General features: G+C 35.7%; 1 long non-coding RNA gene across 2 annotated transcripts in view; it reads right to left on the reverse strand.

The window, feature by feature from the left end:
* Nucleotides 1-6,628: 6,628 nt before the first annotated feature.
* The window catches only part of LOC102399515, a 101,377-nt gene continuing 81,498 nt past the window's right edge, over nt 6,629-26,507 (reverse strand). For both annotated transcript variants that reach the window (XR_003104305.3, XR_006545607.2), the window contains 2 exons: nt 10,931-11,027; nt 6,629-7,457 (listed from right to left, as the gene is read on the reverse strand). This is a non-coding gene — a long non-coding RNA (uncharacterized LOC102399515). The remainder of the gene's footprint in view (nt 7,458-10,930; nt 11,028-26,507) is intronic.

Raw genomic sequence — 26,507 nt, forward strand, 5'->3', positions numbered from 1 at the left:
AGGAAGAGAAGGGGATGTCAGAGGATGAGATGGCTGGATGGCATCACCAATTTGATGGACATGAGTTTGGGTGAACTCCGGGAGTTGGTGATGGATAGGGAGGGCTGGCATGCTGCAATTCATGGGGTCACAGAGAGTTGGACACGACTGAGTGACTGAACTGAACTGAACTGAACTGAATAGCAATAGTAATTTAGGTGATGAAAGTTGATGTCACTGAATGGTTGCAAAAGTATCTGTCTTAGTTTTATTGTGTTCATTTCTCTGACTCTGAGAAATTGGCCTCCCTGATGACTCTGTGGGTAAAGACTTTGCCTGCAATGAAGGAGTACTAGGTTTGATCCCTGGGTCAGGAAGATCCCTTGGAGAAGGAAATGGCAACCACTCCAGTAACTTTGCCTGGGAAATCCAATGGACAGAGGATCCTGTCGCACTACAGTCCATGGGGTCACAAGAGTCAGACATGACTTAGTAACTAAACTACCTAAGATGGCCAATGTCTTTAATAGACATGTTACTTGCACTTAATTATAGCTTATAAAGTATAGAACTCCAAATAGGGCATTTTCCAAAAACACATTATCAGAAGGATGGAATCAGGTGCTTCTGCCGAAGTATACAGGTCTTCACTTCTCATATTAATGAAGTAAATTAAAATTTAAAAAATTCTCTAGTCAGCAATGTATGAGTACCAATAACATGGCATTCCAGAAGATATAAGCTCTATGTAAGCTATCTCTGCACTAGACCATTTGTTTGCCAAACATTCACTGAGCGCAGTGTGTCTACCGGGCTCTGCTTAAAGAACTAGTAACAAAATAATTGATGACATGGTAAATTGATGCCTTTGAGACGCCACTGACATTGTAGGTCAGTTTAAAAATGCCACTGATGCTTGCATGTGTAAATGAGATTCGGTAATAAAGATATCGAAGACAAAGCAGGAAAAAGCAAACAACATGACGAAAACAGAGTTCAACTCTCAAACCTACCAATTTATCATCACTGATTTGCACACTGAAAAAAAAATCCAAAAGATATATTCATATATTACCACTAAAGAATACTATTCTCAGTTACTACCTTTAGCTGATTTTCTTTGAAATCTTTGTAATTATTGCACTCTTGAAACCCTAGCCAAAGTTTAGTTTTGTCTTATTTTGTTTTCAATATATAGGAAATAACCAAATATCTAATTTTTTCATTACATTCTATGGAAAGCTATGAACTGTACCACATTCTTTTTTCTGTCAGTGTTGAAGCAGATGCTCTCTTTTCAAAATTTTTACTCTTTATTTAGGTCACTTTATACTCTTAAAAGTTATTTATTGATTTATCATTCAAAGCACTTATATCTAGCCAGGCAAACATATTTCTGTAATTATTTTTAATTATTCAGTAATTTTCTATAATCATTTGCTAGGAATTCTGGCAAATAAATCAGAGTGAGCAGCACATGTTTCTAATGGTGGAGGCAACAGCTAGGATCTCTCAGTATAGAACTTCTCACCCTCTTCTGCTCTGAACTGAATTGGCTACATGGCCTAGCTGGGTCTCTGTATTTATGTTTCATGTTTAACATGCAGATTGAAAGAATCAGGTGAACATATCATATTTATCTGATAAAATGTCAGAATAGTTTTCTATACTTAGATAACTAGCCCAGTGCTTCCTGTGAGAGACCCAGAGAACAATGGTAGGCCTTATAGGAAAGGCCATGGAAAAATGCTGCCCTCACAGTGGAGAAGACGGGTTCCCGGAGGTGTTTTCTAATTCACAAATGCTTCAAACTATGTAGCTATAATAAAATCATAATGCATTAAGAGTGTTTGAATATGCCAAGGTTAGTTTCTTCAAAAATATTTCACATGATAATTTTGAGAAAATGATTTAGATTTCCTTTCCCAGGAGTAAAACTTTACTTTATGAACAATTTACTTGTTAATGAAATACAACATATTGTGTAAGACACTATTTGAGGCTTTTACTCTGTGGAGAAATATCTCTTTAGTAATAAGTACATTTTAAAATTATGATATAGTTATTTAATAAAAAGCTTAAAAAACTGTTTTCATTTATAAGCCAGCAGAATAACTTAACTATTAAGAAATGTTAACACTAAGCTTTCATTAATTATATCCCTCAATCTTAGGCAGTAGTCAAAATATTTTGAACATAATTATCAAATTATTTTTATTAGCAAGATCCTTAATCTTATAAATGACAAAACTCATCACTTGGTGGAATCAAGTATTTTATTACACATAAACAGCTACAGAAAGTAAAGATCAAAAGATAAAGTACCACAGTTCCTATATTAGAGCTAAATATAGACAAAATTATAAAATGATATTAAATAAAATGTCTTAATATTTTATTTCTCTTTGGTGGCTATTTAAAACACATTGTTTGGTGTAGGAAATGTTACAATATGACAGTGGGTGTGGTATAGATGTGTGTATATGTTTTGAAAATTCTTGTTCATTTGGAAGGTTTAAATTTTTCATTGTGCTATGATGTTGCTGTTTTTTTTTTTTTTTTTTCTTTTCCTTTGGATTTCTTGTATTCAATATCTGGTATTAATAAATTATTTATTTTCATATTCTCTTCATTTTCTGAATGGAGAATCAGCCCATTCTATATTTTACTAGCAAGAAAAAAAAATGATACACTTGATTTTCTGTTTCCTTCTTAGAGCTGAGCCCTCTTTTTCTGTCCTCTAATAATCACTCTTCCAAACTGAACTCATTTCTTTTTCAATTTATGTTCTTTCCAACCTCCTGTACACCTTCCTAGACTTATTTTCATGCCGAATTTATCATTGCTTGCTACATTTCAGAAGTTCTTCATATAAAAGACTGAAAAACATAGAAAATATTAGTATGTGCAGTTTTGGATATGGTATATTCCTTATCTGGGGTTTAATCTCTTAAAATATATTTATTTTGGGGAAACACAATGGAAACATACAAGAAAATATTTTCTGATTTCTCTTACAGTGGTCTCAAGTGTGTCACTGAACATTCACCAGAGGCTTTCATTCCTGAACACCCATATTTTCAAGTGGTTGGTAGTATTTGGAATGATCATTACTCAATTCTTTTTCAGTGAAAGTTTCACAAATAGTATATAATTTTTCTCAGGAATTTATTTTACCCAAGGAGGGATCTGAATCTAACTTGGTGTTAGTATTCTATAGGCCATCGTTTTTTAAAAGTGTTTAAAGTATGTATTGTTACCTTTCCTACTCACTTTTGACAACTGATTTATTTTCTTTTATGTTCCTATGCCTTTCACAATTCCAAGTAAAGGCTGTCCATTTCAAACTCGATGTTAATGGCACTCACTAGAGTTGCACAGGGCATCATGTGTCGTCTTCAGGCCATCAGAGCTGACCCAAGTTCTAGTCTGATCATAAAAGGCTTTTTCATTTACACTTTTGATTATTAGTTCTGGTAATTAATTTTTATTTAATTTTTCCTGTTCTTCAATCACATCTTATATTGCTATGGTTAATTTTCTATGTTTCTAATTTACTCAAAATTTTCATTCCTGCTTTTTTTTTTAGTCTACTTTATTATTGTTAATTTGAATTTATTCAGTATAAATATGCTGTTTATCCTTCCCAGTGAACATTATACTTGGCAATCATTTCTTATTGAATTTCATACTTTTCCTATCCAGGCCTGCCCTTGTTTAACAGAACTAAAGCTTTCTTTTATATTACTAAGAATAAGAAACAAATGTGTTCTATATTTTTTGTGTGTGTCATGAACTAAACTCATTTCAGGGCAGGATTTTCTTCTGAGTCATTACCATTTTACTTCTCTCCTTATATCTCATAATGCCTTCTTATATACCAGTTGACATTTTCTGTTAATTCCTGTTGGAACTTGATTTGGTAATATTTGTTCATGCCACAAGGATGGCTGATGCATCTTGTTTTAATGTCCTTCCCCTGGATCTTATTGCAAAAGAAGGAAATGATTCATACCCAGTGTTGGGAGAAAGTAAGGATGTGAGTTTTCCATACTTATTCCACAGTAGTTTCCTGGATGTTGGCAGAAGTCCCTGGTTGGTTTTAAACCAGAAGACCAAGAGTCATGTAACGTAGGTAGCACACTAGTGCCCATATCATGGCATTTAGCAAATGTTAGTTTCCTTAGTAACCCTGTGGGCTTTTCAAATTGTTCAGTAAATGCAAAGAAACCTGACTGCCGATGCAAGAGCCATAAGAGATATGGGTTTAGTCTCTGGGTCTAGAAGATCCCCTGGAGGATCCACTCCACTCCAGTATCTTTGCCTGGAGAATCCCATAGACAGAGGAGTCTGGTGGGCTACGGTCCATAGCATTGCAGAGTCGGACATGACTCAAATGACATAGCATGCTGTCAAAAATAAGTGAAAAATAAATTTCTGTTGACCTATAGTCATGGTTCAGAGAACAATGAGAAGTAAGCCAGAGATTATTGATGCTGCTCCCAGGTGTATACCTCACAGGACTTATAGCTGTGACTAAAAGGCTTAAAGGCAAGAAAAGCACAAAGTACTGGAGATTTTTCACTATTTGGCTTCCTATGTCAGTGTTAGCCAGAGGCAGTTAAGGTCACAAGCCTGGAGAATTAGTTGTGCAGACTTTCATGGCCAGAGGCCAATGTACAGGCTGTCAGCGGAAGCTGGTAATGACTATTCCTAGTATATTTTGGTTAAGAGAAATGTCAAATAAGTAAAAGAGGGGTGATTTAAAATTCTAACTGATCTATATAAATATTAAATATGTAGACAAATCTGAAATATTTTCACTTATTTCTCATTGCAAAGATATTAACTTGTCTTTCATTTCCAAATAGAATAACGACTGCTTTATTTACAAATATAACAAAATGAAAAACCAAGAACAACTTTTCCTGCCAGTTCTACTTACGCTTCCATCTTTCCTTGCAGAGGTAAAGCATGCAGAAAATGTCTATCTCCCAGTTAATACCTTGGATTTCCTCCTCCACAAACTACATCAAAAAGCCAAGGGTGTGGACTACAGAAAAACAAAGATTACATTTGAAGTTCTAGCTAGAAGGAACAAAAGCTGTCCTGGGGAGAAGAGTGAGTACACATTGAAGAGTTTAAAAGCCATGGGACCTGAAGGAGGTGAAAGGACATTGTTAAGCCTGAAGTAGTTCCAGGACTTCCCCAGGTGGTCCAGGGGTTAACACTTCACTTTCCATTGCAGGCGTGTGAGTTCCATCCCTGGCTGGGAAGCTCAGATCCCACATGCCGCGTGACCAACAAAACAGAATGCAGACAACAGAAGTAATATTGTAACAAATTCAATAAAGGCTTTTACAAATGGTCCTGCTGCTGCTGCTACTGCTAAGTCGCTTCAGTCGTGTCCGACTCTGTGCGACCCCATAGACAGCAGCCCACCAGGCTTCCCCGTCCCTGGGATGCTCCAGGCAAGAACACTGGAGTGGGTTGCCATTTCCTTCTCCAGTGCAAGAAAGTGAAAAGTAAAGTGAAGTCACTCAGTCATGTCCGACTCTAGCGACCCCATGGACTGCAGCCCACCAGGCTCCTCCGTCCATGGGATTTTCCAGGCAAGAGTAGTGGAGTGGGGTGCCATTGCCTTCTCTGAAAAATGGTCCACATCAAAAATAAATAAATGCAATAAATTTTCTTAAGGGAAAAAAAAAAACAGAAGTTGTTTCTAAATTACACAGGCACTCTTCCATGAACCCAGGGTGACCAATTAAAGGGAGTCTGACAGCATAAGGGCTTCATCAGTTAGACACTGAGCTCTTCTACACAAAGACAGACAAAAATGTGTCCCAGAGATCCAGAGATTTCCTCCATGGTACTCATAGAGGTGAGAGTACATAGAAGGTTGACCGACCTAGAAACTCATAGATCCCGGCAAGGAACATGTAGTTTGGATGTGCCCTAAGTAGGTTGCAGGTTCAACTCCAAACCAAAGACAAATCATGAGGTGGGGTCAAGAGGAATATTTAGGATTTGGTGGGAAAGCCTAGAAACTGAATGGAAAAAAAGTCAAACACAGGTCTGAAGGTGCAGCTAAGAACCAAGAAATATTTAACCAGAGACAGAAAACCACCATGGAGTAAAATCTACATAATTCTAAGCTAATTTTCATAGTCCACTTATGCATGCAGTGGTTTGGGCTCCATGACATCTTAGCAATGACACACAAGATATTGATCACTTTGTCTAGATTTATCTCTGATGGGATCATCAAAAGGATATGAGAAATTTTAATAGGCATGAAGAAAATTCTCCTAAGCATTTAAACAACCTTTCCGACAAGGCATGTGTATGCATGTGTGTATATATAGAATTCAACTCACTCAAGAGGATAAGTTAGAGGCATACCTTAGTCACAAATATTGTGTGGTAGCACTAAAATGTCACAACTTGTACAGTGAGGATACACTTGTACAATGCATACAACTTAAGGATACACATGTGTAATTTGTACAACTTGAAAATAGTACCCGAATAAAATATAATTATGTAATGCATGAATGCATGCTCAGTCATGTTTGATTCTGTCTGACCCCATGGACTATAGCCCTCTAGGTTCCTCTGTCCATGGAATTTTCCAGGCTGGAATACTGGAGTGTGTTGCCATTTCCTCCTCCAGGGGATCTTTCCTGACAAAGGGATCCAACCTGCATGTCTGTGTCTCCTGCATTGGCAGGCAGTTTATTTACCACTGTGGCACCTGGGAAGCCCAATAATGTCATGTATACATGATTAATAATAGTACTTACTGCATACATTCAGGATACCAAGCTTTGTAATAGGCATTTTATATCAGGTTTCTAATGATTTTTTTTTAATAGTTATTATTACTCCTATTTTATCCATGAGGAAAATGAGGTTCATAGAGGAGATGTGATTGCTCCAGATAATGAAGATTGTAGGTAATAGAGCTGGGATTTTACATAGGCCTTTCTGAATCTGAAACCCATGATTTCTTTACTACATTGTAGCAGCATATCTAAGGAGTCACCTTAGTCTTCCAGACCTGTGGTAAGACATAAAATCTGTCCGCAGTTTTTTGCACTTCAAATATTTATCCAGGGTACTCAAGAACACAATGGAAACTTAGAGAGAAGAAGCAGAATCTTAGTGGAGCTAGGAAAATTGTAAACACCCCTCACATCACACATCAAAAATAAAATGTTTTTTCAATTCAACCATTGGAGAACAGTTTAGCAATTCCTTCAGGGCAATGCTTGGCAAAGTTCCCTCTAGGAATTCTTTCCCATGCTGTTTTCGCTTGAGAGAAATGGATAGATATTCATGGTGATGATGCTATTTCTGAGCTGGATCTGAGCTGGCCGCAGAGGTAACAGAGAATGTGTGGGAAAAGCTTTGTGTGATTACGGCAGGAGGAGTCATCGTATTTGCACTGGAAGCCACTTGTCTGATTGTTGCTGACTCTGCAGTAAAAGCAGAAACAGGCTTTATTTCTTAAGGAAGAAATCTTCTAACATATAGAACTGAACTGAAAGCAAGCACATGGAAACAAGGACAAATTAAAAAAAAAAATAATGAAGGAGAAGGACACACATCCTCTTCAAGAACACAGGAGGGAAAATTCTCACAGTAGATTTCTGCAGCTCCTTACAGTCCATCTATAGGTAAGAATATCTCAGAGGAGGGATATAGAATCAATTGTGAGCAAAACAGTAGCCATGCAAGTCTCTTATTTCTACCAATGTCACCTTCCGTCGCTATGACAGTACTTTGACTCCAATTCAGCTTCACATCAGCCAAGAAGCTAATGAAAGCAGAGATGCCTACAGCTGCATTTTCTGACTAGACTTTTTTTTTTTCCCCAACTTAATTCACTGAATATTTTCCATTTAACCACTCTTAATTCATAGTCTCACACTTTTACAAACACTTCCTGGGCAGAATCGACTAGTGAAGTAGAATCTAGATTCTTCCCTCACCTTCAAGGTACTGAGTAGACAAATGAAATTCATTAAATTATGACATGAATTAACAAATGTATCTATTACCTTAATTAGAGTAACTTGAGGACTACAACAATAAAGCACCTTTTTTTGGTCTCCAACTGTTCATTTGATTTTTTTTTTATTAGGGTTAGTTTTCTGTCTGTGGATGAAAACTCAATATGACCTATGCCATTTCTGATCACTCATAGGCAGTATAATTTCCTTTTCTCAGTTCTGCTTATAAAATATGTATAAATTCAGTATTTAAAAGATTCAGACTTGAGAACTCCAGTTTCACGACAGTGATATAGAGCTTGAAAGAACATTATTTCTATCCCTACAAAAAGAAAAAAAGCTGAAAGAATTCTGCAAATATTAACAATTTTTTTGCATCTATTAGAGAAATGAAGTTTTAGGGACTCAGTTTGCAATCTGGAGAAAGACAAAGGCTTGCAGTAAGAAACAGAACCTGATCTTAAATATAGTGAAGCTTGTGCAAATATAATATTTGGCAATAAAATATCCACAAGTTCCTTTTAAAAATTCTCTTATTGATAAATTGACAAATCTACTAGAAGTGAACAAATTTAATCAAGATTTAATGGATTTTATTGCTCCTTTTCAAATTCATTATTTACATGTATAATAAACCTAGACAAATAAAAATTACTTTCTGCTACTTACAACTTTATAAACCCATTAAAGTTTTGATTTTAACTATCTTACTTCTCATGCAGCCTGGTCATTTACTAATTTTGTAGACTCAATAATCTTGATAAATAAAACACATAATACTGTCTTAGATACATACTCAAACATTTCTCCTACTATTACTTCCACCTTAGTCTTAATTATCCATATTAACTATAATTTGTATTCAAAATAACTACTTGCACTTTACAGAGAAAATTGGGAGATAAGTATTTGATAATTGTCATACAAAGCATCTTAGCAAACCAGTAAGACTCAAAAGCACACACAAGATGTTGACCTACCTACATCCACATCATTTTAAAGTGGCAATCATGAAAATATTCAATAACATGATCCATGGGAATAAGCACTCTGAAACATCACAAAGTAAAAAAGCAAATATACACACACACATAAGAACATAATCAACTAATTACTTGGTGATCAAGGTTTCAGTACTCTATATCACTTGGGAAGTTTCTGATTATTAAAACAACACCCATGAATTACCTTCATTTAATATTAGTTTAGAATCTTAAATTAACTAAGGGTCTTGGAAATTACATTTAATCCCATATGCTTCTAAATCACTCTTTATATACACTATTTGTATAATTATAAATAAATTTAGTTCAATAAAATTTAAGAATTTTCAAAATCATGTCATAAACATTATGTAGAAATTATCTTAACTGATAGTAAGCCAATATACTAAATTTAACAACTCAACAGGTTAACTAGTTTCTTAGTGAAAATACAAACCTGATTTTCAAAAAAATTTATGTTGTACTCAATATAGTCAAGGGCTTCCCTGATAGCTCAGTTGGTAAAAAATCTGCCTGCAATGCAGGAGACCCCAGTTTGATTCCTGGCTTGGGAAGATCCACTGGAGAAGGGATAGGCTATTCACTCCAGTATCCTTGGGCTTCCCTTGTGACTCAGTTGGTAAAGAATTTGCCTGCAATGCAGGAGACCTGGGTTTGATCCCTGGGTTGGGAAGATCTCCTGGAGAAGGGAAAGGCTACCCACTCTAATATTCTGGCCTGGAGAATTCCATGGATTGTATAGTCCTTGGGGTTGTTGCCAAGAGTCAGACACGACTGAGAGACTTTCACTTTCACTATATAGTTAAATATTATATTAAATCAGTATAAATATTAAAGATTTATTAAATGTTAACCCAATATGATTTGTTCAAAGTTTTAACCTTTCATATCCATTTGTATTCTTACATACAACTTCTGAGCTAGTATATTCTATAAAATGAATCTCTTTTTTAAAGGCTATCACATTTAAAGATTTAGATGTTTATTTTCTAGGTATTTGGTAGGGATTATTAGATTTGTCAATGTACATAATAAAGTCTATGTCCTAGTTAGAATATAGCTTGTTTTTTAGTAATAATAACCACATTTAATAATATGTTTAGAAGTGGAAAAATATTTCACACACACACAAAAGAGTGAAAGTTTTTCTGACTTAAAGACATATAAAGAATTCTTATAGTTACATTTTGTCCAAATTCAGACATGGACCAAAAATAAACACTGAACACAAAATTAACTGGATTAGCTTGCAAAAAGCTGTTCTCAATTGTAGTTGACAGGAAATATTTTCTTAATCAATTTGACTTCACAAATAAAGAAAATAGACAAAATAACCAAAAATACATTAACAAATGATTCTCTCTCTTGTCCCTCATCCAACAGAAAATCAGTTCAGTTCAGTTCAGTCACTCAGTCATGTCCAACTCTTTGCAACCCCATGGACTGCAGCACACCAGCCCTCCCTGTCCATCACCAACTCCCGGAGTTCACTGAAACTCATGTCCATTGAGTCGGTGATGCTATCCAACCATCTTATCTCAATAGGCATCTATTATCCTAATAGATACCACCAAAATATTCAGACAATAAAACCAGATTTCCAACCCTTGCTGCCAGTCATGGGGAATAACATACTGGTTATTAAGTAAGGTGCTTGCACCTTACTTAATGAGGTGCTCTCTATATATGGTTGAGACCAACTCAATATTCTGAGACAAGACCACAGATTCACTAAGTCTCTGTTGTAGAAAGAAGCATAGCAATGACCATGACTAAGGCAAGAGAGGGAAGGAATAATAAACTTATCTATCAACAAAAACAAAACATTAGAATATCAATAACAACAAAACAATAACTAAATAAATGAAATGTCAACAAAAGTAAAGGGCTAATCCTACCTGGGAGTCAGCTCTGAAAGTCAAGAAAACATACCTGAGCAACGACTGCCCGTGAGGTTCACACAGTCACTGCAGTTTAACCATCTCCATCAGCTAAATCCACTTGGAATATGTCAGCATCTTGGTGAGTTCTCCAAAACCATCAAATTAAAATATAAAAATTTAAATTTAAACCACAGTTTTCATACAAATATTGAAAGAACATGACAATTTTTTAAACTCAGTTAATGAAATAAGTAAAGTGATAAAGTAGGTTTTAAGAATATTTGAGGAATCGGGCATTTACAAGTACTAGTTTTAAATAAGATTAGAATAAGATTGTTAAAAATAAAACAAATCAATGGCATACAGAATGGTAAAACTATAACCTTTGGAATTCTCTTTCCAACTGGACAGAAGTGTGCACGTTGACATGTAACTGCTCAGTATGTGGGCTCTGAGCAATTAGAATACTTGTGTATTCACCTAGATAATTAATCTTCCAGTGTGTCTTTAAAAAAAGCCCCAGGATGGTATGTACACTCTGCTGTCTTATTTCCAAGTTTTTGATAACTTTGCTAAACACTGTAATTCAGTCTTTCTAGTTAGTATCCATTTGCATATGTTATTTTGAAAATAGTATGTAATAGACATTCTTTTTAAACTGACTAAAATTGGAATGTGTTTCTCAATATGTTCATTTTTATATTCTGAAATGATTACTTATATTATCTGATTGTTCAAGATTTCATCTTGTACACAAATCATTAAAAAAAACTGAAGAGTTTGAGACAAACATTGCTTTAAATTTATTTCAATTTGAATTATCACAATTTTCTAACCCAAGAGACATCAATGTGTCCTTCTTGGGACATAAAAGCAATTACTGTAAAACCTATAAAAACAAAATTTACTGATCACACAATTTGATATACACACACAGTCTGCCAGAATCTTTGAGATATATATATATATATCTGTAGATAACATTGATATATATCTAAATATATATCCAAAATTCTGGTAGATGTTATGTGTGCTTGTGTTAGTCACTCAGTTGTGTCCAACTCTTTGCCCACCAGGCTTCTCTATCCATGGAATTCTCCAGGCAAGAATACTGACATCATATGTACATGTTATTTAGATATGTAAGTATGATATATACATGCATCAATTATACATGTAAAATTAATTTTAATATATAAATTTAGGTGTTTAGTATAGTTCTATATATTTATATATCATCAATTTTGTGTATTCATATAAATTTAGTATATAGATTTAGTATATTTACAAATATATAAACTTAGGAGTTTCATGACATTATTTAATACTCTTATTATACATTTAACATTAACCTTCACTTTCATCATTTTCTTTCATTCAAAATATTGTAAATCAAATGTAGCCAAGAATTTTCAACTATTAAAGCACAATATGGTCACAAAAATTACTTTGCAAAGTAACTCCTCCTCTCATTGGTAAGTGTCTGTTTCTGTCATTTATGTCTAGGGTGTTTAAGAAACAGAGAAAGAGATAATCCCTAGAGGTACTACCCGTAATGAACATTTGACATGTTTCACATATCAGTTTCATTACTTTGTCAAGAACATTATTCTAAAACAATAGAATCCTGAAGACAATCTCTTGCCTCTTTAAAGAGAACAGATTCTGAGACAAAAAGAGCACACAGAGAAGGAATACTAATCTTTATTTCTATTTTAAAAAGCAATTGTTTTCTCCTATCTCAAACTCACATGCATAGAAGGATGTGCTTCCATAAATAACTACTTTTTGGAAGGTGATTTCTGTATTTGTACTATTATCCTTTTATTCTTCCTGTTCATTTTATGAGAACTGAATAAACAAAAACCAAGTAAAAGTAAGGGAATTTTGTCTATCAATTTATATATATATATATATATATATTTGTTTGCATTTCAGGATAGACATGCCCATGGTTACTTCCTGAGAATAATGGGAAATTTGCTTTAGGCTGTATATTGGCCAGTAGTCACAAGTTTAGATGAGAGGGGAGAAGGTCTTTCCTGGTGGTCCAGTGGTTAAGACTTGGCACTTCCACTGCAGGGGCTGTGGCTTTGATGCCTGATTGGGGAAATAAGATCCCACATGCCACGTGGCCAAAAAAAAAAGAGAAGAAAAGATAGATGAGGGAGGAGGAAAGAGGAGAGAAGTTATTAGTTAATCTCTTATGCCCTGGTAGAATTCTTAGAAAGATGGAGAGGGGGTCAGCTGGGCAGGGAAGAACACTTTATGTTTGATTCATAATAAATTGCTCTTTGAAGGTTTTATACAAATCAAAATTAAAAAGAAATGAAATAAACTAGATTAAATAAATTAGAGTTAGAGGTTTGCATGCTCTCCTATGGTTGGTGGAAAATTGCTTTTTCTAAGCAGTGCCGAGACTTTATTATAAGGTTGCAGAAAGCTCATTAGGCAAGACATTCTTGGAGTCTCTTTTTGGTTTATAGCAATTAGCTGTTTGAATGCAGCCTTATTTTGTGTAGCAATTAACTTTGTGGAAAAATCCCCTGTCAAATTATCTTTGGACAGTATTCATGAAACTATTGGTGATTGTTTTTCTATAACTAAGTCTTTGTTATACTTTGGCCCTTGTTGTTACAAAATGGTTTTTCCACATAAAAGAGCCAATTTCTCATTGTTATTGAAGTAAAGTCAGAGACTAGAAGGATGAGGATTACAAATGCATTATATATACATTTCCCTCCCTCTGGTGGGTTAGCTATGAAAAGCAATGTGGTAATCTGACTGCCACAAATTATCTTGTGACTTGTCATTTAAATACCACTCCCTATGCATGCTGTTTCTAGAAGAGGGAATCCAAAAAGTGTTCTTTTGAACACTGAGAATTTAATTCATATTCATGAATCCTCAAAAATTACTTCTAGGTTATTAAGATTGATTGAGCTTGATCCTCCCAAAGATGAGGGGCATACCTTCTAATTACTGAGACATTCAGTTATAAAAGAATGTCATTTAACTATCCATTTCCATATATTTCTTAATTTTTATCTGTCAATATGTAGTTATTGACTTTTATCTATCAGAGCTGATTCTGGAATATCTATTCACAATATATTCATATAATGTCTACCCATAACTACTCTATGGTAGAGTAGTAACTACTCTACTCATAACTACTACAACTCTTATCCTGTTTCTTTTTCTTTTACTCCCTTTGCAATTATGACTCTCACACAGGGACATGGCTACTACCACATTGAACCAGAGAAAGACATGCTGTGAGGTCATTTCCTTCCAGTGGGAAGCAATGGCAAGCATACAGGTCCACTTCAAGTGAACTTCAGAAGGGAAAGGAAGACAGAAACAGAGCTAGGAAACAAGATGCCAGCAGTCTTTTCTTGCAGCCTTGTGAATCACCCTTGGGTAGCACGTATGGAACTAAGCAACATCTAGATAAAAATCATGAGGCATCTGTGGACATTGAAGCTACGGGCCTGTTTCTCAAACACCTTTTGTGTTGTACACCCCTTGAAGAAGTCCAACAAACCTAGATGGAAGTGGACAGATGAATTGGAAGCTGTGTTTTTGGTTCCTGTAGTCTGCAGTGGGGTGAGGATTATTGGTGGTTGAAGGTCCCGCTTCTTTGGTGACAAAATGAGGAAATGCTAAAATGATAATGGATCAGTGGAGGATCGATGTGATGACGAAATCCAGTTTCAACAAAGACAATTTAAAAGACAAGGACTTCCCCCAAATAAATAGGCTTCTAGAATTATGCAGTGCAGCAGGGGATGTCTAAAGGGGACCCCAGAAGCAAAGATAATCTTAAATAGAAAGCAACATATTGAAAATCAGATTGTATGCGGGTCTCCTTCCTCCCAGCTTTCCTTGTGGTTCAGTGGTAAGAATCCATCTGCCAATAAAGTAGAAACGTGTTTGATTCCTGGCTCAGGAAGATCCCCTGGAGAAGGAATTGGCAACTCACTCCAGTATTCTTGCCTGAGAAATCCCTTTGGCAGGCTACAGCCCATGGGGTCACAAGAGTTGGACATGACTTAGTGACTAAACAATTCCTTCCTCCATAAAATTATGAGAACTCCATCTACCTGAACACCATTTAACAGAAGAACATGGGGAAGCTGAGACTGTGTATCTTTATGTTTATATTCAACACAATGCTCTGAAATAATAATAAATAAATGCTCTGAAATAATAATAAATGAAATAAAATATGACAAATAATTTAATATACTTTTTCACATATAAATATGGATCAGTTTTTATCTTGACAATTTCACTCAAGTCCAAGACATTTCAGAATGAAGGCTGTAGCTAAAAGAAATTTGCAAACTGAAAGAGGTCAAAATACTGGCACATTTAAGAAGGCTCTTTCCCTCCTCAGTCACTGCTACTCAGTTATGTAGGGATCATGAGAAATGTTAAAGAAATTGTAGAAATGACTGGAGATAACTTTCTTTTCTCACCTAAATGATAGTAGATGTAAATTTGTGATCTCACATATATTAATAAATAATATATGTGAAAAGTTTGGAATTCTGTGCATTTGGTAGAAGATAAAGGAAGAATTTTTTTTATTTGAAAAATTTGTTTCAAAAAAATTCTAAAAGCCAAATTAATATATTTCCATTGCAAAAAATTTAGAAATACAGAAATTCACACAGTGGTGGTGACTTAGTTGCTAAGTCATGTCTGACTCTTGCGATCCCAGGAACTGTGGCTTGTCAGGCTCCTCTGTCCATGGGGTTTCCCAGGCAAGAAAACTGGAGTGGGGTGCCATTTCCTTCTTTAGGGGGTCTCCCTGACCCAGCAATCAAACCTAGATCTCTTGCATTGCAGGCAGATTCTTTACTGATTGAACCACCAGGGAAGCCACAAAACTTCACATATGAGAAAATAATCAATGGATACATTGTGTTGTAATCTTATTCGGAATTGTGTGGATGAGGAAGAATACTATATTTTAGTTAATTTAATAATTAGAGCCACAAAATTACTGTCACTATTTTTTAGCTTTTCTTTATTCATATTTCAGGTAAATTTAGGCTCTTTTTACACAAGCCAATAATCCGTTTTGAGTTATTTTTAAGACTCTCTTTACACAAGCCAATAATCTGTTTTGAGCTATTTTTAAGACTTTCTTTGTGTCTTTGAAAGTGCTTTTTGAGTATGAAAATTTATCCTCATCTCCATTCAGCTTAGCTTCTCTGTGATGAGTTAGTGCTGGATCTGCAGGTATTTCTATAACGATGAAGGCATAAGAGTCATCACCTTCAGAGGAGGAGACTGGTTCTGTAGGCCATTCAGCTCCTTATTGGAAGAGCTAAAGCCACAGCTGCCGTCTCCTGACCACCTGTCTGTGCCCTTTTCAACACACAGTCCATTCAACAAGTTCATGAAATATACTTTTCAAGCCCAACCTAAGTTAGAACTTTCAGTTTAGAAGGATGAGCCATTCTTATCTCTGATGATGCCTGAGAAAATCTATCATCTCTGCTGTCGACTTCTGATGACAAGAGAAATCTGCTCTAAATTAAACCAAATACACTGGTATGCATGCTTCTTTGAAAGGTCAAGCTGATCTCAGCAAAGCTCCCAGTAGAGATAAACCAGAGGACAACACTTTATGTCCTCATTTCCTTAAACCGGGCCGGGCAGACAGTATAAGAGGCTTTGTTCGTAGCTGAGAGATTGTCCCAAGGGAAGGTTCCTCCCTCAAACGTTCTTTTTCTCTATCTTCTCCAATTCTTTCTTCCTCTGCTCTCTTCCTAGACCCTCCACACCACTGCAGTCAAGTATCTTACTTTCATTAGAGATTATTACATGTCTCTATACTAACAGAGAGGAGGGCACAGCAACCCACTCCAGTGTTCTTGTCTGACAATCCCATGGACAGAAGAGCCTAGTGGGCTACACTCCATAGGGTCACAAAGAGTCATACATGACTGAAGTGACTTAACACACGTACTAACAGAAGAAACTCTAAAATTCCAAAATGGTTCCTCCAATAGAAACATGCGGGTTTCAGATATCTTAATTCAACCCTCTGTACAGAAATAAGTAGTTTTCAAGTATAGACTTAAATATGGAAAGATTAAACAGATTATTTTTACTGGTATATATTAAACTGTGTACTTTCCTGCATATGCATGTAATACACATGTGAACATTTTCACATAATTTCTTAGTTAATGTAACAAGTACCATAATGTATTGTTCTAATTAGAGGCTGAAAAATGGCTAATGATATGTATGTCCGTATTAAAAGACCATCTTTTCCATAGAAAAGTGATGAGAGGTTAACAGTAGATCCTGTCTCAGTGTTTTGGTTGTCTTTCTGAATAAATGGTATGCATTGATGTTTCTTTTCACTGCCTTCATAGTCCAAGCGCAAGGTAGCAGCAGCACCATTAGCTGTTAATTTTATTCTGAATATCATCACACATGTAGTTCAATAAGCATATAAAGGGTAATTTTCTGGTCCTTAAATACAATATTTTCTTTAAAAAAAATCCCGTCATTGTTCTTTACCAAAATGCTCTAAACATTCAAATGAAATAAAATAAAACAGTACTTTGATGTCTTTTCCATGTATAAATTTACTTCAATTTTTGCCTTGAGAAATTTTAAATTAATATAGATTTAACTTATTAGTTATGCAAAAGCATTTTAATTGGCATGAAAGTTTCCCTGGTCATATTATATATATATATATATATATATATATATATATACACACATAAAACAACAGTGAAAATAATAGCAAGGGAGAGCAACAAACTCAAAACAACTTGAGCAAAAAGAAAAAAGAAACAAGAGAAAAAAAAAACAATTTATTCTTTGGCATAACTGGGCAAATCATCTTTAGCCTGACTAGACATGCAGACTTAAATAATGTCATCGGTATTCTATTAGCTTTCTTGGTGCTTAGCTCTGACCGTACGCTATCAGATTCAAGGCCAGTACAAATGGTCTTTCCAACAAAAACTCCACATTTTTCACTAGATGTTCTTGGCTTGTCTTGGCCCTTGTATTGGTCACTGTGTCCCTGGAAACAAGTTAAGGCACAGACTCAGAGTAAGAAAATAGTGTTACCAAAGAAAGAAATTTGGAGTACTATTACAAGAGGAAAGAAAGATGGATCATAGGAAGAAGACAATGCTGTTCATTCATTCATTTAATTATCATTTATTGTATGTCTAGTATGAGCAAGACACAAGTCTTGACACTGGGAACTAATCACTGGCAAGAACAAGGAAGCCCCTGGGTCCTCCAGACATTTTCATTTGTGTAAGAGGATGGACAGTAAGCAAGCATTCAAATAATAATAGACTAGATGCGGCTAAGGTCCATGAAGAAAAGAGACCAGGGAACAACAGACCACATTAAGTTCAAAAAAGTGGCAGAATTGTGGTGCTGGAAAAGACTCTTGAGAGTCCCTTGGACAGCAAGGAGATCAAACCAAGCAGTCCTAAAGGAAATCAACCCTGATTATTCATTGGAAGGACTGATGCTGATGCTGAAGCTGAAGCTTCAATACTCTGGCCACCTGATACAAAGGGCCGACTCACTGGAAAAGACCCTGCTTCTGGGAAAGACTGAGGGCAAGAGGAGAAGAAGGTGGCAGAGGATGAGATGGTTGGATGGCATCATCGACTCAGTGGACATGAGTTTGAGCATACTCCAGGGAGATTGTGAAGAACAGGGAAGCCTAGCATGTTGCAGTTCATGAGGTCACAAAGAGTTGGACACCACTTAGGGACTGAACAATAAGTAATATTCAGAGAAGAATTCACAATGATACTAAATGTAGTGTCTACTACTACTTTTTCAGTTGTTAATTAAAATTACATTAATTCTAAAGTAGAAATATATTCTGATGCATGCTAAGTTGCTTCAGTTGTGTCCAACTCTGTGAGCCTATGGACTGTAGCCCACCAGGCTCGTCTGTCCATGGGATTCTCCAGGCAAGAATACTAGAGTGGGTTGCCATGCCCTCCTCCAGGGAATCTTCCTGACCCAAGGATCAAACCCACATCTCTTATGTCTCCTGCATTGACAGACAGGGTCTTTACCAATAGTGCCACCTGGGAAGAAGAAATATGTTCTACTAAGCCTTCCTTGGTGGCTCAGGTGGTAAAGAATCTGCCTGCAGTGCAGGAGACCCAGATTCGATCCCTGGATCAGGAAGATCTCTGGGGGAAGGGAATGGGAACCCATTCCAGTATTCTTGCCTGGGAAAGCCCATGGGCAGACGACCTGGCAGGCTACAGTCCATGGAGTTGCAAAGAGTCAGACATGACTATGTGGCTAACAATTTCACTTTTCAAGCCTAAAACAAATCTTTGAATACATGTGATTTGTAGTAAATTATATAGATTTTACTTCATGTGTGTATATATATGTTTGAGTGAGACAGAATTTAATATGAGAGTCCATATAACAAAAATTTTATTATGAATTTTATTTCTTATTAGTGAGTTACTTGTAATAATCTATCTGTGGAGGCTAACTTGTCTTTGTTAGAGAATAATATAACCACCTTTACATGTATCAACTCTGTGACTTGCACCAAAGTGCTCTCCCAAAGAAGTAAATTTTCAAAATGTTATTGGAGTTTAATTCCATTAAAAAGAAAAAAAATATATATATATAGTAAATTCATTTGAAGACAAAAATAAAATATTTAAACAATATTGTAAGCTTTAATAAATTTACTTGGGTATTTTTTAATATTTTTGATTTGCTATAATGTTTCAAAAAAAATTAACCATGAAAATCCATATAACACTTAGAAAAGAATATATATTTTTCCTTTGCCTTCTTTTCCAATATGATTTTAAAGGGCACTTATACCTAGCACATAAAAGATGTTCAAAAAGTATTTGTTGAATGGCTGAATGAATAGGTAAATCATGGCCTCCAGTTAAATCATTCATGGAAAGATATCTTAAAGCTTCCATTGAAATGTTTTGTTTTTTTCTTTTTTTGTTTTCATTTCTCATCTTAAATACCCAAGTAGGTCAGATATTCAGCTTACTGCTGCTGCTGCTGCTGCTAAGTCACTTCAGTCGTGTCTGACTCTGTGCAACCCTATAGACGGCAGCCCACCAGGCTCCCCTGTACCTGGGATTCTCCAGGCAAGAACACTGGAGTGGGTTGCCATTTCCTTCTCCAGTGCATGAAAGTGAAAAGTGAAAGCAAAGTCGATCAGTTGTGTCCAACTCTTAGCGACTCCTTGGACTGCAGCCTACCAGGCTCCTGGTAGGATTTTCCAGGCAAGAGTACTGGAGTGGGTTGCCACTGCCTTCTCCGATTCGGCTTACTAAGGAGTAGGTAATGCAACAAATGATCAAAATGGCATCATAGAATGAGTTAAGAAAGTTTTATGATAATGTTTTGCTCCTGGGATATTATTTTCATAGTGCCTTTTATGGGACTAAAGTACATTTTTGGTATTTTAATATTATGATTAATTAATATTTACTGAGAATTTACTATACTGTCCTCTGTCCTTTACACACATTAAAATATAAAATCTTCATAAAACTTTAAGAGATGAGGAAATCAAGTTACCCAGGGGCTAAATAACTTCACAACTCATTGGGTGAAGTCCAGTACAAACCTAGAGAGTAGGGCTTGAGAGTCAGTGATATTACCATTTTTTTAAATTCTGCCTCAATGTACCCAGTTTTTTAGGTAACTATAAAATAATATATAAAATATTGAATCTCACCCCCGAAAAAGTCCATATTTTCTTCCAGTGACAAAAAACCTTGACTTTACCCAAAAAAAGAAAAAAAAAGACTATAGGATTCCTACTGAGTATGATTAATCATCTTAGAACTCCATAATATTTTAATAAACTAAAAAAATCTAATAAGTATTATATAGACTCCAAAGTCAACATTTAGCACATATTTGGAAAACACAAGAGCTCTTTTCTTTTTCTCGGTAGAGCAAACAGGCAGAACTTAATAATTTTCATCTTATTTCCATAGCATTTTTAACTGGTTTCTGCAGAATACTGCTTGCTGTTCATAAGATTTAAAGGTAATGTTGCATGGTTGTCATAGACATAGTTAAATAAATGAATTAAGAAAGTTTTCTGATGGCAATGTTTTCCTGAACCTATAATATTTTATGGCTCTTTGTGGTCTGAGGTGAGATACCCTAGACTCTGAGATTTACACGTAGGTTTTGTTGTTGTTGCTTAAGCTATTTCAAATGAGTCTCTTCTTTAGTAGAAAAGAACAGAGACTATGTAAGATGCTCTTTACACTAACTTAAAAATTTGATAAAATTTAAAATGTCTGTTGAGCACTATGCTAGAAGTTTTATACTCGCCCTGTTTCATCTGAGAAAGATTTAACTCAGAGCCCATTTCACAGATGAGGAAGTGGATACTTTTGCGAAGTTAGCAGCAAAGACACACAGTCTGCCACATTCACGCTTCAGAGCCCAAGTGTTGGATCTTTGAGCCCTACTGTCTTTCCAAATTTTTGAAGTAAAGGATAGAAGATTTTCATCACTGAATGATGACATGTTCTCAGATGTTGTTGAGTGAAACTAAAACAATATTTTCCCTGTGACTGGGTACAGAAGTTAAAATCAGTATCTTTTATAAAGTGTTAAAAATTCAAGAACTAGCATGACTTGTATGTTCCTGTGAAACTAAGCTGTTGTTTAATCACTAAGTCACGTCTGACTCTTTTGCGATCCCATGGACTATAGCCCATCAGGCTCCTCTGTCCATGGGATTTCCCAGGCAAGAATATTGTAGTGGATTGCCATTTCCTTCTCTAGGAAATCCTCCCCACCCAGGGATCAAACCTGAGTCTCATGCTTTGCAGGTGGATTCTTTACCACTGAGCTACCAGGGAAGCCCATGAAACTAAGAGGTAGAAATAAACAGTAAAAATAGTAAGAACATAGACTTAATTAAAGAGAATGGCATTCCAATGTCAGCTCCCTAGGTAGTCAACTTGGTTAATATCTATGAGTCTTGACTTCCTTTTCCACAAGAAATGTAATTGAAATTGAAAGTCTCTCAGTCATGTCCGACTCTTTGCGACCCCATGGACTGTAGCTGTCCATGGAATTCTCCAGGCCAGAATGCTGGAATGGGTAGCCGTTCCCTCCTCCAGGGGATCTTCCTACCCAGAGATCAGACCTAGGTCTCCTGCATTGCAGGGGAATTCTTTACCATCTGAGCCACCAGGGAAGCATACCTATATGAAGGATTTCTTGAAAAACTTAAACTTATGTACATAGATTTCTGCTGCTAAGTCGCTTCAGTCGTGTCCAACTCTGTGCGACCCCATAGACGGCAGCCCACCAGGCTCCCCCATCTCTGGGACTCTCCAGGCAAGAACACTGGAGTGGGTTGCCATTTCCTTCTCCAGTGCATGAAAGTGAAAAGTGAAAGTGAAGTTGCTCAGTTGTGTCTGACTCTGTGTGACCCCACAGACGCCAGCCCACCAAGCTCCTCCATCCATGGGATTTTCCAGGCAAGAGTACTGGAGTGGGGTGCCATTGCCTTCTCTGGTACATAGATTAAATGAGTATATTGTGTACCAAGCAACAGTAAATACCCAATAAACATGATCGTCACTCATCCCTCTTTCCTTTCTTTGCTGTGTATCTTGAATCCTTGTATATAGAATTTCTAATTTTCTAGAACTCCAAAGACATTGGTTTAATGATTAGTTAAATGTACATCACATTTCAAGTAGGCAAAGCACCCAAGTTATTTTATATAATCCTCTAAAGCTATGGTGTAGGTATTATTCTCATTTGACAAAAAATAATATAAACCTTCAGTGTTAGTCACTCAGTCGTGTTTGATTCTTTGTGACCCCATGGACTGTAGCCCACCAGGCTCCTCTGTCCATGGAATTTCCAGGTAAGAATACGAGAGTGGGTTGCAGTTTCCTTCTCCAGGAAATCTTGTCAACCCAGGGATAGTCTCTTGCCATTGCAGGCAGCTTATTTACTGTCTGAGCCACTAGGGAAGTGTTTAATAGCATTATCTAAGGTTATTCACATGCAAAATAGGCTTGGATTTGTTAGGTAGTTAGAATAGGAAACAGGAGTCCAAAATGGTTGAGGCTAAAAGACAAGGAAGGGAAAAGCCCACAAAAATAGAACAAAGGAAGGTCAAAGGAAGGTCCAAGGACCGGAATGAGGACCTTAGGAGGAACAAACAGCACTCCTGGCTAGCCCAATTTACAGAGGGCAGGCCCACGGGGGAGGAAAAAAAAAAAAAAAAAAAAAAACATATAAAAAGAGGAGCCAAAGGGCCAAGTCTCTCTCTCCTGCTCGTTCCCGTGTTCTCCCTCTCTTCTCTTCGCATCTTTGGGTCGCCATTCCCTCATGCCTCGAGGATGTATTTTCCTGCCATTTTCTAAATAAAATTGAGCTGTAACATGGAGCTGTAACACTGATCTGTCTAAGAGCTATAACACGGTCTGTCCAAGAGCGGTGATGCGCCGAGGGCTTTAATGTCTGTCACTTCAAATCTCTGTTGTGATGAGACAAAACTGAGGAAATTACACTCACCTGACAGATTTAATATGTTTACAAAGCAGGCATTAATTTTAAAAATCTGTCATTTACTAGCAGATATCTTACATACAAAACATATGAAAGACACATGTTAAATTCTGATTTCTTATTTCAGTATTTCCTAATTGATGAGTTGATTATAATCTAATAAAAAATAAACATAAGAATAATATTAGGCTAGTATGGATTTCATTTATGTGTATTCCATTTTGTTTTATTCTCTGAAGCATCATTTTGTGGACAGCAAAATCTTTTATTACCAATTACCAATTTGTTTATGTAACTTGCTTATAAAATAGTCTTAGAAGTAAATGTTTACCTATTTATTTCTAAAGATATACTTACCTACAATGTGCTGATATTTATTATTACCATGCAAACTTTTCATTTCCCTAACCTCCTTTCATTTAAGTGTACTTTTTTTTTTTTTTTTTTACTAAGAATAATCTTCCTTTGGTGATATAGTGATGAATAGTATTTTAACCCTTTCTTGGCTGGAAGAATATCATCCTTAGTCAAAGATTATACAAGCATGATCTTACAATAAAAAGTCTTGAAGCGAATTTTCTGGAATAGTTAAGACGTTAAATAACACTTTTGTGTATTAAAACAAGCATTATTGTCTTATAATGCATTGTAAAGCAGCTAAGACAAAGTGGGTTTTTCATCATAATCCTAGTATAGGATTGAAATAGAGTTTAATTTACATGGACTATTAAACCTTTGACTATTAAACCTATTAAATTCTTCTGTTTAGAATATTAACTTACTTGAATGTAGAAGAAATTCTCACTATGTTTCAAAATGCAATTATCCTACATGTCACCTGTTTTTTATAGCTCAAGTAGAATTAGTTTCATTGCTCTCTCCTTTAAAATGTATTTTTTTAATAGACAAGTTATATCATTATGACTGAACTTTTTCTCATAGATTTCCATCTCTTTAACAACATGATATTTCAAGCATACTTTGTTAGTTACCTTGGGATTTATTTACATGATCTCTTTTTCCTTTTTATTCATCCAGATATAGTCTCTTTTTAAATTTTGAATGTTACCACATTATCCAAAACTCAAACAAGCCTCCAATTCCACTGGCCACAAAGAGTAAAATGATAAAAACCTCTTGATATGAAAACCTAACTAACTCCAGCATGGAAAAATATTTCAGTAATAATTTATTTCATTCCTTGATTTATAAAAAACTTTACTTTGACCCAGAATTTTAAACTTCCAATACCTTGAAAAGGATCACTTTCTTATAGATGACATAAAATAATAAACATGCTTTCCACTTAGTCCTTGGGGGGTCTAAGTATACAGTGTATATCAAATAGTATATACTTCCTCAAATTATAGAATGCTTCTATACCATTGGCACGGGCTTCCTTCATAGCTCAATTAGTAAAGAATCTGCCTGCAATGCAGGAGACCCCAGTTTGATTCCTGGGTTGGGAAGATGTGCTTTAGAAGAGTACCCACGCCAGTATTCTTGGGCTTCCCTTGTGGCTCAGCTGGTAAAGAATCTGCCTGCAATGTGGGAGACCTGGATTCAATCCCTGGGTTGGGAAGATCCCCTGGAGAAGGGAAAGGCTACCCCCTCCAATATTCTGGCCTGGAGAATTCCATGTATAGTCCATGGGGTCGCAAAAAGTTGGACACAACTGAAGCAACTTTCACTTTCACACCATTGGCAGAGCCATGTATAGATTTTGATATAAAATAAATCCTATCTTAAGAAACATATCTCACATAGAAAAAGTAAAGCAAACAATATTGTGTTATTTTGGTGTTAATTTTAATTAGCAGTATGAACTTATATAGACATTTCTCATTACTGTTATAATGCTTGCGGGTTATTGGGTTATTCTTCAGCAGTCACGTGTACATCTCACCCCTAAGTTTTCTGCAACCTCTTGAAAAACAGAGGACAGCTTTTCCATATTTACTGGATCCTTTTATTCCCACCACAATTCTTTGCACTTTGAAACCACATCTTATTTAATACCTATAACTACATTTAACACAGATACTATTATTGTCCCCACTTTACAAATGAATAAATTGATGCCTTTCTTAGGCTAAGTCACTTGAACAAGCTTGTAAATAGCAAAATGAAGACTTGGACTCAAATTTATCTGATTTCAAAGCCAGTCTTATTTTCCTTCTTTATCACAATACTTTCCACATACTTCCCAATATTGTCAATGGATCACAGAAAATCAGAGCCATACTTACTTTCTCTTCTAGTATCAGGGAACTTGTTAGTCTAAAAATGCAACTACAGAGTCTGAGGTTATTCTTCCTTCATTTTCTCCTCCTTTCTTCCTTATTTCCTTCCTACCGCCAACCAACATTTGAGCATCTGTTGTGCTAAATACTGTACTAGAACAGACAGATTATTTTTTCTAGATGGGACCCACTTGGATTTGAAAATGATTCACAAGATTTAGAAACAAAGCACCGTGTACTATAGGATCATTCATAAAACATTGTTCCCTTGTGCAGAGGTTAGATTATCTTAATCAGACATTCAAATTTTAAATTGTTTGTAATAGCAGATGTTTGGTTTCTGCACCTATCGTTCACAAGCATTTTGTGAACAACTGCAGCAAAATATCATTAATTTTTAAGTGATTTAATGTTAGGGAAAACATTAGTGCTAAGTGTCATTCATTATTTTCTGTGTGTTTTGCTTTGAGTATATCATAATATTAGCTATCACTTGTATTCTCACTGTATGCCAAGTAGTGGGGACTTTATTATTCTTGTTTCACAAAGGAAGACATTAAGACTTAAGAAGCAATTTCCCAAGATTTCACAGCTAGAACATGGTAGAACTGAGATTTCTAACATGGTTGTCCTTGCCAAAGTGGGCACCCTCATCTACTGTCCTGTTCAGTGCTAATATGGGGAGTTGAATGGATCTAAACTAATGGAGCTTTTAGAACAATAAAGTAAATTCTGTATTGTTAAAGAATTTTCAATTATCTAAATAATTCCAAAAATTATACTGTTTGAGCAGATGGTATAACTCTGTAA

Source organism: Bubalus bubalis, chromosome 17 (assembly GCF_019923935.1).
Source record: "Bubalus bubalis isolate 160015118507 breed Murrah chromosome 17, NDDB_SH_1, whole genome shotgun sequence".
Lineage (NCBI taxonomy): Eukaryota > Metazoa > Chordata > Mammalia > Artiodactyla > Bovidae > Bubalus > Bubalus bubalis.